Source organism: Capsicum annuum, chromosome 5 (assembly GCF_002878395.1).
Source record: "Capsicum annuum cultivar UCD-10X-F1 chromosome 5, UCD10Xv1.1, whole genome shotgun sequence".
In the NCBI taxonomy this organism is placed as follows: domain Eukaryota; kingdom Viridiplantae; phylum Streptophyta; class Magnoliopsida; order Solanales; family Solanaceae; genus Capsicum; species Capsicum annuum.
This window is the reverse complement of record NC_061115.1, coordinates 63,488,293-63,500,878: the sequence shown is the minus strand read 5'-3', so window position 1 is coordinate 63,500,878 and position 12,586 is coordinate 63,488,293.

The window sequence follows — 12,586 nt, the reverse complement described above, 5'->3', positions numbered from 1 at the left end:
AAAATTTCAGACTTCATCAATGACATAACAATCACAAAGATACATTGGAAGTTAAAAGTCTTGGTTGTTCAGCTATGAGAAGTGAAAGATTGCTTTATTGAACGAGCAGAATTTGCAGACTGGATTTTAGCAATTGGAGATAGCATGATTGGTAATTCAGTTGATGGAATTGGAAAGTTTCTATACATGATGATCTTCTTATTAGTGATTGTGAAAATCCAATTTCTGCATTCGTGAACAGTACATATCCAGATTTTTATTCACGTTGCAGTGATGTAACATACCTACAGAAAAGAGGAATTCTTGCTCCCGCTCTTGACATTGTAGAATCAATCAATGAACATATGTTATCCCTCAAGCAAAGTGAAGGAACAACCTTCTTCAGTTCCGATTCAATTTGTATTTTAGAAGACACATTTACAAGTTTGGAACAAGTAAATACTCATGAATTTCTAAATACTATAAAATGCTCTGGAATACCAAATCATGCCATCACTTTGAAAGTTGGTGTACCCGTGATGTTATTAAGAAAATATAGATCAATCTTCAGGGTTTTGTAATGGAACAAGATTAATTATCACTAGAATTTGAAATTGAATTATCGAGGTAAACGTGTTATTAGGAAATATGATTGGACAAAAGAATTTCATACCATGAATGTCACTAACTCCATCTGATTTAACAATACCCTTTAAATTTTAGAGAAGACAGTTTCCAATAGTTGTATCATTTGTCATGGCTATAAATAAAAATCAAGTACAATCTTTATCTCATGTTGGTTTATATTTGAAGAATCCAGTGTTCACACATGGTCAATTTTATGTTGCCATATCACGGGTGACAAGAAGGTAGGAATTAAAGATTTTAACATATAGCAAAAATAACAAAATACAGAGACCCATTTCAATTTCATAATGAAAAACATATTTGAGCTTAGTTTATTACCTTTAAAATTAAAATATTACCAAGTTGAGATTGAAGACAATAATGGGATTTTGGTACAATCAATAAATCTGATTAAGGATCTTACAAATAAAATTCATAAAATGAAGTTAAAGCACCAAATGAGAAAAATTGAAAGAGGATGCATGACTCTATGTATTTAAAGAAGGAGAAAAGTTTGCTTTAAAAATGGTATAGAAGTTAACATGAACAAGGAATCTGCCAGTTTTTTTCAACATTGAAGAACACCAAAGATGGAGGCAAATAGGAAAGTGACTTTTCAGACAACAAATACTAATACCAATAGTTTCCTATTCTAGATACATCCATGTATTTTTATTTTTTTATTTTTTTTAACATGGACTGTTATTTAATGGGCTGGATCTTCAATTTTATTTACCTTGGGTTGATATTTATGAGTCTGGACATTTTTTATTACTTTGGACCATAATTTTATTTAATAAATTCAATTAATTAAGAAAATATAAAATATATTTGTATTTAATTTATTACTTAATATTAATGGTAGTATATTGCTTGAAACTACATGCACCTATACGTATGCATCAGTCAATTTATTTTGATTTTATGAGTTTTTGTTAAGTTTTAATCATTTTAAATTGTTAATATGTTAAATCAATAATCATATTAATAAGTTATTTTATCAATTTTAAATCCTCAACGTTTTGGTTATCATTTAATTAATAATATAATATTCATAAATAATATAATATTAATTTATTTAAAATATCGAATCTTAGTTTTAACCAAAATCATCGATGAAGAATTTTAATTTCAAAAATCTTAAAACTTTAAAAGGTTGATAATAAATTGAATAGTTTTGTAAAATGATATAGACATTAAGATAAATATCTCTTATATATAATTGAAGGATTGGTGTAACACTAATTTGTCTTCTTGTGGCTACACCAATCCTTTATTATTATTATTATTATTATTATTATTATTATTATTATTATTATTATTATTATTATTATTATTATTATTATTATTATTATTATTAATTAATAATAATAATACCATTTACAGGATCTCTTAGGCTGGGGTATGCCACTCAGCCTACCAGATCATATAATAATATCGGAGTAAGCCTAAGTCGAAAAACCGAACCAAAGCACCAACCGAAATAGAAAAGAATCTTAAGTAATTTTATGACTGTATGGACGACTCTTTTACCCAAACATGGGGCCTGTCAGAGATTTAATAAACTTATGTTGAACCGGTGTGTCTAGAAGTTCTAATTGTGCTGAAATTCGCCCTTTTCTCATCAGTACGGGCTAGAGAGGCACAACTTACTAGACGGCGTCACAGAGACAAGGTTAACATAAGTCTATTGAACTCAACTGTACCTCCATTTTGGAACCAAGTCAATAAATTAAAAAGATTCTTTCATATTTTGATAGAGTCTGGAGCTTTCATAGTTAACATGTCAGCGAAGTTAGATCTTCAGCATAGATATAAGATACTGTTCAGCCGGACATAGTCACGGCCAGATTATGGTAGAAGTTTTATTTGAATAACTATAATAAGTAAAAAGATATGTACCTGTTTTGCCGGGAACCCAACGGAAATAGTAGTAAACAAGTAGCTTCTTCTTTATTTATTTCTTGAATATATTACAAAGAGAGAGAGAGATTAAAATAAAGGAGAGAATTTCTGAAAAACGCTTGCCTCTTCTCAAGAATGAGGCACCTATATATAAGAAAAAAAAGAATCTTGCACAGTAATAGATGGGTCCCTGTGCACAGTATTTTTACTATTACAGAGAGGAAATTATTACAATGGTATCTTATCCATCAGTCATATGTAGTCTTTTCCTTTCCATTTCTTAATAAATGCTTCAGCTTTTTCAAGTTCTTCTTCTTCTAGTAGAATTTCCGGAGGTTGTGCATCAGTAATATCTTCAGTATTTGTTTCGGTACTATTCATTGATATATCTGAATTTTGCTCAACAGTTTGCAATAATTTATCTCTGACCTCTGATAAATATTCTTCGATCATTTGCATTTTATTGCCGCCATGTGCAGATATTCTTCGGGAAACATAGTTAAGACTTTTTTCTTCGACCAAAATTGATTTTTTGGGAGTTTTTTCATATTCAGCAATTTTCTTGACGATTTCCTCCCGTTGGTCATGACCATAGGCGAGTTTAGTCTCTGGATCTTTTCGAAGCAGTTTGTCCCAAAAATTACAATAAAATGTTCGGTACAAGGCAGGGATTTGCTGAGTATCATAGCCTATTTCTATGGACCAGCGATGGATCCAAGGGATAGAGAATTCTATATAGAAATACATCTGATCGATAGTATCGATTTTACAAATATGATCAAAAAGATATAATTCGGTTAAGAAAGGAGATGACTTTTTCCATGAGGAATATAAAAAAGAATATTCTGGAGGTAATATTTTAACCGTAGGTCCATGCTGAGACCACCATTGAATAAACCAGTTTGGGATAGGTTTTTCAAATACTTTAGCACAAATTTTTATGAACCAAGTGTGTTTGTGCTTATAATTATTGTAGTATAATACTTGAGAAAAGGCTTTAATATAATCCCAGTAAGTAAAATTGGCAAGAGTTTGGCCCATTGGCCCCATTGGAATAGAGCGTTGAGTCATTGATGAAATCCCCCATTCTTCAATAGGAATAAGTTTTTTAATTACCATTTTGGAGTATCCATGAACTCCTGGGGTAGTTTCTCCTAGAGGACTGTGATCAAAGGTTGCACTGAAAGTTTGCACTAATATGTGTTCATAATAAGTCCGAGTTTTGTATGATTCGCCCGTAAAATATACATTGGCAGTAAGGTAGTTTTTGAGTAGTCTCCATGCTTCTTCAGAATTTTCTTGCCCGGGAATATGCTGATTTTCAATATATAATATAAGCTCTCTAGCATCCAGTTTTTCATATGAAGGCTTATCTTCAGAATTTTCTTGAACTATGGACGCAAAAGAATCTGCAGTTTTTTGTTGATCTGATAAATAAGATTGCAGTTGTTTGTATAATGGATGATTTTTAGGAATGTCATCTAAATGGACAGAAGAACCAATATTCAGAGCTTTCGATGAGGATGATGCATCACCCTGAATTTTTGAATTGATCAGAGTTCTATTCCCTTGTTGCAAAACAGGAAAATTAGAACTTGCAGAGCTATATGCAGAATTTTGTCGATCAAAATATGAAGGGTTTGTTCGTCCACCTCGATATGAAGAATTTTGATTTCTTCCACCTCGTCCTCTACCTTTGGCGATTTGCCAAGGGGGATCCATACTGCATTATTTCAGAAATTGGATCAGGAATTGGATCAGCATACCATGACATATATTCAATGAGATCTTCATAAAGTGTATCATTTGTAATAAGATCGTCAATAACTTTCCGTAATATGAGCATGTGTAAATCCATATTCAGGGGAACTGCCTTTATAAAGGTGAGTAAGAACTTTGCAGAGAAGAAGTGTAGAAATAACTTCATTAGATCTGTAAGCATTAATCACTTAAATCAATATCAAACCAATAGATTTCGTCATTAATGAATTCGTTGTGGTGAAAGAAAATTTCTTCTTCTATTAGGCGATGAATTAAAGTTTCTAAGATAAGAAAATGAATATCTTCATTCAAAGGAATGCATTTGATAATAGTTATTATAATTTTTTCAGAGAGGAAATATGTGTAAAAACTCATATAAGATATTCTCTAGATAAAAAATCTGGCAAAGAATTTTCACTACCTCTTTTATATTGTATTTCATAGTCAAACGGGGCTAATTGAGCTTGCCACCGCGCAAATATTAATTTAGAAGCATCATGTTTGAAGTCTTTATTAAACATATTATTATTATTATTATTATTATTATTATTATTACTATTACTATTATTATTATTATCATTATTATTATTATTATTATTCGATTCAATAGATCCCATTAAAGACTTTCTAAAGTTTAAATTTCTAGCATCACGCAAAGCAGCTAAAAATGTTTCAGGGAGTCCCTTTAGCATTAAAGGTCTAAAGGCAATTTGTACTAGACCAATATGCATATAATTATAATGACGCTCAAAAATATCAATATCATGCTTATTGAGGAGTTGAATAGTCTGTTCATCAGCATTTAAAGCAAGAGATTGCTCAGTTGTTTTAATAATTTGTGTATGTTTTATTTTATCAAAAAATCCATATTCATATATGATTTTTAATTTAACTTTTGGAATCGTCCATTTATTTAATAAATCCATATCTTGAGGTAAATCTACCTCTTTGAGTTTTGTACTCTTAGTACTGACTTCTCTCATATTCATGATTAAAAAAAACCTTATACCATGCTGAAAACTTCACTACACTTAACATAATTACTATGAAAGTTCCTAGGGTCTGATACCATTAACAGAATCTCACTAGGCTGGGTATGCCGCTTAGCCAACTCATGGTTATGATTATGCGCCTGGATCTGAGCTTATAGGATTATCCTACCGCATTTATTATCATTTATTATCAACCTTAAATCCTCGATGTAAATTAATTGATGATACTTCTGATTGCACTATGCTTATTGAAACCAACTTTATAAAATCCAGGGTTACTACCCGAAGACCTATTCGATGGGATGAAATTGATTTCCCAAAAATATGGATTTTAAACTCAGTCACTTCTCCATAACAATTGACAGAGGATGTGACTAATTCAGAGTTAACTCATGTAACTCAAAATTCTGATGGAGGATTTGTCTGCAATTTGATAATAATCCTCCAGTCTATAGAAATTCTTTTTCTCTGCCAAAAAGACTTCCTTCTATACATCATATTTCTCATATAAAACCTGATTATGGTCCAGCTAGGAATCGAGCTGCATCTTTGCATACTATTAATTCTGTAGATTTGCATGTTACACCTAAAGGTGTAGAAAAGATTACAACTCTAAAACTAATATAGTTCAAGATTTTGATAATGAAAATCCTACCCCATCTGAGATGGATTTTGATATTAATTCTGTTTAATTATGATGACACAACTTATTGATTTTAGTCCTGGTTCTCAGGCAAGAAAATATATTCAAAAAGAATTTTTTTGTGAAAAATGAAAAACCTTTAGGACATGGTTTTTTGAAACTTATAGTCCTGATGAATTACAAAATATTTTCGAAGAATTCTATGAAATACGTGTCTTACATAATAAAATTATCTTTTTTGTGCCATGGTTTATGTCTGCATATTTGTCGTCCTATATAAAAATAATTGAAAGATCTTATCAAAGTTCTGATGGTACAATTACTCAAACTATGTATCCTCCTCAGTCTTCCTTTATATTACCTAATAATACTGGAATGACTTTTTCTGCTTTTCAAAAATTTGTAAATGAGGATGTTGGAAAAATCACTGTTTCTGAAATAAATAACCTTATCGCCCAAAATAATTATTTGAGTCTTTATGTTAAAGTTTTGGGAGAACATATTTCATATCTTGATAAAAAACTTAACGAATTAATTGAGTTAGTTAAAAAACTTAGCACGCAGATGGATTCCTCTAACATTCCTTCTACTTCCGAAACCAAAGAAGAAGAAGGATATATTTTATCTAAATCGTGTATCCAAAGACCTCCTGTTAATGGATCTCACTAGGATGGGGTATGCTGCTCAGCCTGCCAGACCATGTAATAATATTGGATTATGCCAAAGTCGAAAAATCGAACCAAAGCACCAACCGAAATATAAAATAATTTCAAATAGTTTAATGATTGTATGGAATGTTTTATCCAAACAAGGGGCCTTTCAGAGATTTAATAACCTTATGTTAAATCCATGTGTCTAGAAGTTCTAATTGTGCAGAAGTCACCCTTTTCGTATCAGTACAACAGGCTAAAGAGGTACAACTTACTAGACGTAGTCACAGAGACAAAGCTAACATAAGTTTATTGAATGCGACTATACCACCATTTCGGAACCAAGTCTAGAAACTATAGAAAAATTTCTTTATATTTTGATAGAGTTTGAATCTTTCATAGTTAACATGTAAGCGAAGTTAGACCTTCAACATAGATATAAGAAGTTTTTTAGCCGGACATAGTCACGGATGGACGAGGGTATTATTATTATTATTATTATTATTATTATTATTATTATTATTATTATTGCTGAAATGATTACGGCAGGATTTATTGGTCAGCTTAAAAGCTGGTGGGACAATTATCTTACCACAGACCAAAAGACCAAAATCATTCAGTCAACGGTAAAGACAGAAGATGGCCAAGACGTCATGAACGTTGTCTATACTTTGATTATCAATTTTATTGAGCATTTCTCTGGAAGATGGACCGATAATAGTGAAAGTATTCGGACTTTTCTCTAAAATCTTAGATGTAAGACTTTGACATCTTGAAGATGATATAAATATGTATTCCTTTCTAGAGTCATGAAATTACCTAAGAGTAATAGCCCTCATTGGAAGTCTAAATTTATAGATGGTTTTCCCATGTTATTTGCTGAAAAAATTAGGAAAACCCTTAGAGATCCTAATGTAAGTATTAGCTATAAGGCTTATACCTATGGTAAACTTATAAAAGTTGTTACTCAAAAAGGTTTAGCTTTGTGTAATGAGATTAAGTTAAACCAACAGGTTAAGAAGTATCGTCTTCCTGAGAGACAACAGCTAGGAGAGTTCTGTAAGAAATTTACCATAGATGTCCCCAAATCCTCGAGAGAATCTCATAAGAATAAGAAGAGAAAGTACTCTGAGGAGAAAAAATCTAAGAAAATTGAGAAAAAAAAAAAAGAAGGATTACAAATCCAAGAAGGCTTATAGAAAATCCAAAAAAAACAACGCCTGTTATCGATGTGGTAGAGTTGGTCGCTTTGGAAAAAATTGCAAAGTAAAGAGCAAGATTAAGAGTCTCACTATATATGATGATATTAAAGACTCTTTATGAAAGATTTTGCTAAATTCCTCTCCAGAAAATTCAAGTCCGAACCATAGTGATAATGAGGAACATAATGATTCATCCGATGAGGATCTGAGAGTTTTTCAACAAGAAGACTATATGCCTTCTGATGATGAGTGTATACCTTACCAAGAAGGGCAAACCTGTGAAAACAAAGAGGAGGAGGATATTTTCCATAACATCATATCCCAATTTTAAGATGTAGAAATTAATGTCTTGAAAGATGACAAATTAGCAGCTCTACTAGAAATGCTAAAAGAACTAAGTAAGGAGAATGAAAAACCATCCACCAGTTCTTCACCAATTCAGGAGGAAATGCATATTATTCCCTCCCAAAAAGGTCCTTATACCATGACTATAGTGAATCGACTTCTAAAAGAAAGACAAAAGGTTGAAGCAATTCCAGCAACAACCCAGAACCTAAAAAATGAGATTGATAATCTCAAAAAGAAAATATCTTTTCTTAAGAGTCATAATTTGGCATTAGACCAAAGAGATTCTGCTTTAGAAAACCCAAAGTTATTACCCACTGAGGGTAATCAAACTCTCCCTAAAGGAGATTTTCTTAAAACTTTAGAAGAAGCTACCTATCAACACTTCTATGCTAAAGTAACCCTTCAAATTGATTACAATTACAAGAGAGAATTTACAGCTCTCATTGACAGTAGGGCAGGCTGTAACTGCATTCAAGAAGGTATAATACCTTCCATGTATTTTGTAAAAATCACTAATACCGTGAGAAATGCAAGTGGTCAAAAAATGGGGGTAGAATATAAAATCCCTAAAGCTTATATTTGTAAAGACAAAATCTGTATGCCTGGAACCTTTGTTTTAGTTAAAGACATTTCTGATGAAATTATCTTAGGGAAATCATGGTTTCTACATTTGTATCCTTTAGTCCGCTGGGATAAAAAGGGAATCATTGATACTTTTGAAAATAAACATATTAAATTTAAATGGTGTGATCCACCATGTACCAGATATTTAAATTTCATTAAAGAAAAAATTCTTTCAAACATAAGCAAATGAATTTTTTAAAGAATGAAATTTGTTGTTTAACTATTAATGAAACCCTTCAAAATACAAAATTAATTGGAAAATTTGAGCTTTTGAAAAGCCAATTGTCACTTCAAATTTGTGGATACTATCCTAATATTTTTTGGCAAAGAAAACAACATGTTGTTAGTCTTCCATATGAAAATAATTTCCAAGAAGGTAATATACCTACTAAGGCCAGACCTTGTCAAATGAATTTTGAATATTTAGAATTATGTAAAAAAGAAATTGAATCTCTTTTGCATAAAGGCCTTATTCGACCTTCTAAATCCCCATGGTCATGTACTCCTTTTTATGTCAATAAGCATGCAGAACAAGAACGGGGAGTTCCGAGGTTAGTTATTAATTACAAACCTTTGAATAAATTCCTCAAATGGATTAGATATCCAATTCCTAATAAAAAGGATTTGTTAGCTCGTTTGCATGATGCTTTAATATTTTTGAAATTTGACTTGAAATCAGGTTATTGGCTAATCCAGATTTTGAAAGCTGATAAATATAAAACCGTTTTTATTATCCCAATGGGACAATTTAAATGGAATGTCATGCCTTTTGGTCTGAAGAATGCTCCTTCAGAATTTTAGAAAATCATGAATAATAGTTTTATGCCATATAACAATTTTATTATTGTGTACATTGATGACATTATGGTGTTCTCAAAAAATATAGACACACACTTTAAACATCTAGGTCTTTTCGGGCTTAGTAATCTCGAGGTCAAAGATGTTTTTATTCCAGACAAATGTCATATTTTTAGGACATAATATTGACCGAGGGAAGATCATTCCCATAAATAAAAGTATTGAATTTGCTTCTAAATTTCTTGATGAAATAACAGACAAAACCTAGTTGCAAAGATTTTTGGGTAGTCTAAATTATATAGCTCCTTTTGTGGAGGATTTGAAAAAGGATACAGCTATCTTGTATGATAGACTGAAGAAAATCCTAAAGCATGGTCTGAGAATCATACTATAGCAGTAAGAAATATTAAGGCTTAGGTTAATAATCTACCATGTCTTACCCTTGCAAATCCCAATTGGGCAAAAATAATTGATACTGATGCTTCAGATATTGGCTATGGAGGAATTCTTAAGCAATATTCCCCAGAAGAAAAGCTTGTTTATATTGCTCAATTCTATTTTGGAAAATGGAATGCCAGTCAAAAAAATTATGCAACTTTAGCAAAAAAAATTCTTGCTATAGTTAAATGTGTTCTAAAATTTCAAGGCGATCTTTATAATCAAAAATTTTTAATAAAAACTGATTGCCAAGCTGCAAAATTTATCTTTAATAAAGATTTTAAACATGATGTTTCTAAGCAAATGTTTGCAAGATGGAAGGCTTTGTTAGCTTCATTTGATTTTGAAATCCGATACTTAAAAAGGTCAGATAATAGTCTACCCAATTTTTATTAACTCGTGAGTTTTTAAGCTAATGTTTTCTCTTATGGATTTCAGGATGGCATCACGAGGATCTGATTCTTCGTTTAGAGGAAGAGGTGGAAGAAATCCTTCAACAAGAGGCAGAGGTAATGTCCTCCCTCAAATTGGAAATCAGAGGCTTATATCCTCAAGCATTGCAAGCTCAAGTTCTTCTAGTATGAATACAGATGAACAAACGTATCAGGACTTTTTAGAATTCATGAGATTTAAGTCCAAAAAGTAGGAGGACAATGAAGTCCCATCATATTTCAGTATTCTCAAAGATGATATGGGAATACTGAGTTATATGAACGCTATAAAACAGAGGAGGTAATAATTCTCCTAGAAAATCATAACTTTCGATGGAAGGATAATCCTTGGCAGTTGATGCAAAGGTATTTGGACAATACATTTTATGCTACTACGACGTACAAATATCGTAAACATTATGAGACCATATTGTCTATAATGGGATCTGCAGAAATCCAACATTTATATGCTAATGCGATCGTCAAAAAAGATTATAGTTATTCTAAAATTATAATCAAACAGATTCTGACTCGTAAAGAATGGGGCTTGAGTACCCTAAAATAAAAAGAATATACACATCCCAAACGACAGAAAATTATTGTAAAATATAATTACTAGGATTATGCAGAAAGCTTTAATAAGGTTTTCTTATGTGAGAATCCTGAGAGATCTCATTCATGATTTGTAAAAATATGTGCAAATGTGCACAAACAAAGCATACCAAATTGATTTGCTAAATGGTGGATCTTGCATGGTCCTTCGCCGAAAATATTGCCTAAGCCATTTAAAAGTCTATATAAGGACTGGATAGAAGTATCATCAATACTTTTAAAACTGCAGAAAGATAATGTCTATTTTGAGGAAATATCTATAATGTATTTCTTTATTGAATTTTCAATTCCGTTAATCCTGAAATGATCCATTGAGATAAAATCAAATGTTGATAATTTACCATGTTTGATGAAGGTTTATTATACCAAATTTTTGAGTAAATTAAACCAGCAAACAGGTGATCGTAATATCCATGGCCATCAATTAATTGAAATAATAAAGATGACTGTTGCAAAATATAAAAAGCAAAAAGAAATAGAGTCTCTTTATGAACAGGAGGATCTCAGCTCTTTTAAGAACATCACTAGAAAGTTTCAAATGAAGAAGGGCACAATGACCAAAGTTGAGATTTTGGTATCCTATGGAGAAAGTTAAAAAAAATTATTGAAAAATCTTGATCAAGAGTGCACTTCAGATATGTCCATCTCTTCTGCAGGGGATTGCTTGGCTGGTGAGTCGCAGGATATCCAGAGTGATGAAGAAATAAATCTGGATAAATATTTGCAAAAATTCCAAATAACCATGGAAGAATCTTCCAGCACTACAAAAAACAAAGGGGAAAAATGACATAAGAAAATGGAGTTCCCCACCGATTGAAAATTAATGATACAACAGTCATGATGGCAAACAACGTGATAAGCAGCTTTTTGGAAAAAGCAAACAGTAAAGGGCACTTAGCTTTATGAAAAAACAAGAGCTGTTTGTGAATAGTAGGGGCCAAAATAAATAGTAAAGGCCATTTATTATTTTGTCTTTTGAAGAGAGCATCCATTATATAAGGAGCACATTTCTCATTTGGTGGAGGCGGGTTTTTCAGAACCCCTCTCTCTCTCTCTAGCATACTCTCTTACTCTCTTGTACAAATATTATGAGTGTTAAATAAAAGCCTATTGCTTCTAAGCACAATCCATCCACCTTAAGGTTATTTTAAATTTCTGTGATTTAATTTTTAATTTTACTTTTTATAGTTGCTAGCCTATGATGGGCTAAATTTCTAGCGTTGAACTATAGCAGAATATGTTACACGTATGAAATGACATATTGTTATTAAAATACGAATTGTAAACCTCCATTGTTGCAAAGATCTATATGTTAAGATGTTACAGTTATGAGTTTAATCTTGGCGTTTATACCAAATGTCCCTGTAAAGGCCAATTAGTCAGGAGGGCGTGGGAGGCCGTATATGGGGCTTGATTTAAGATTAGGTTCAATACTAAGGTTTAATAACATGTAGTAAAGGTGCCAAGTGCAACAGTGAAGCGATCCGGTTCTACTTTGGTATTATTATTATTATTATTATTATTATTATTATTATTATTATTATTATTATTATTATTATTATTATTATTATTATTA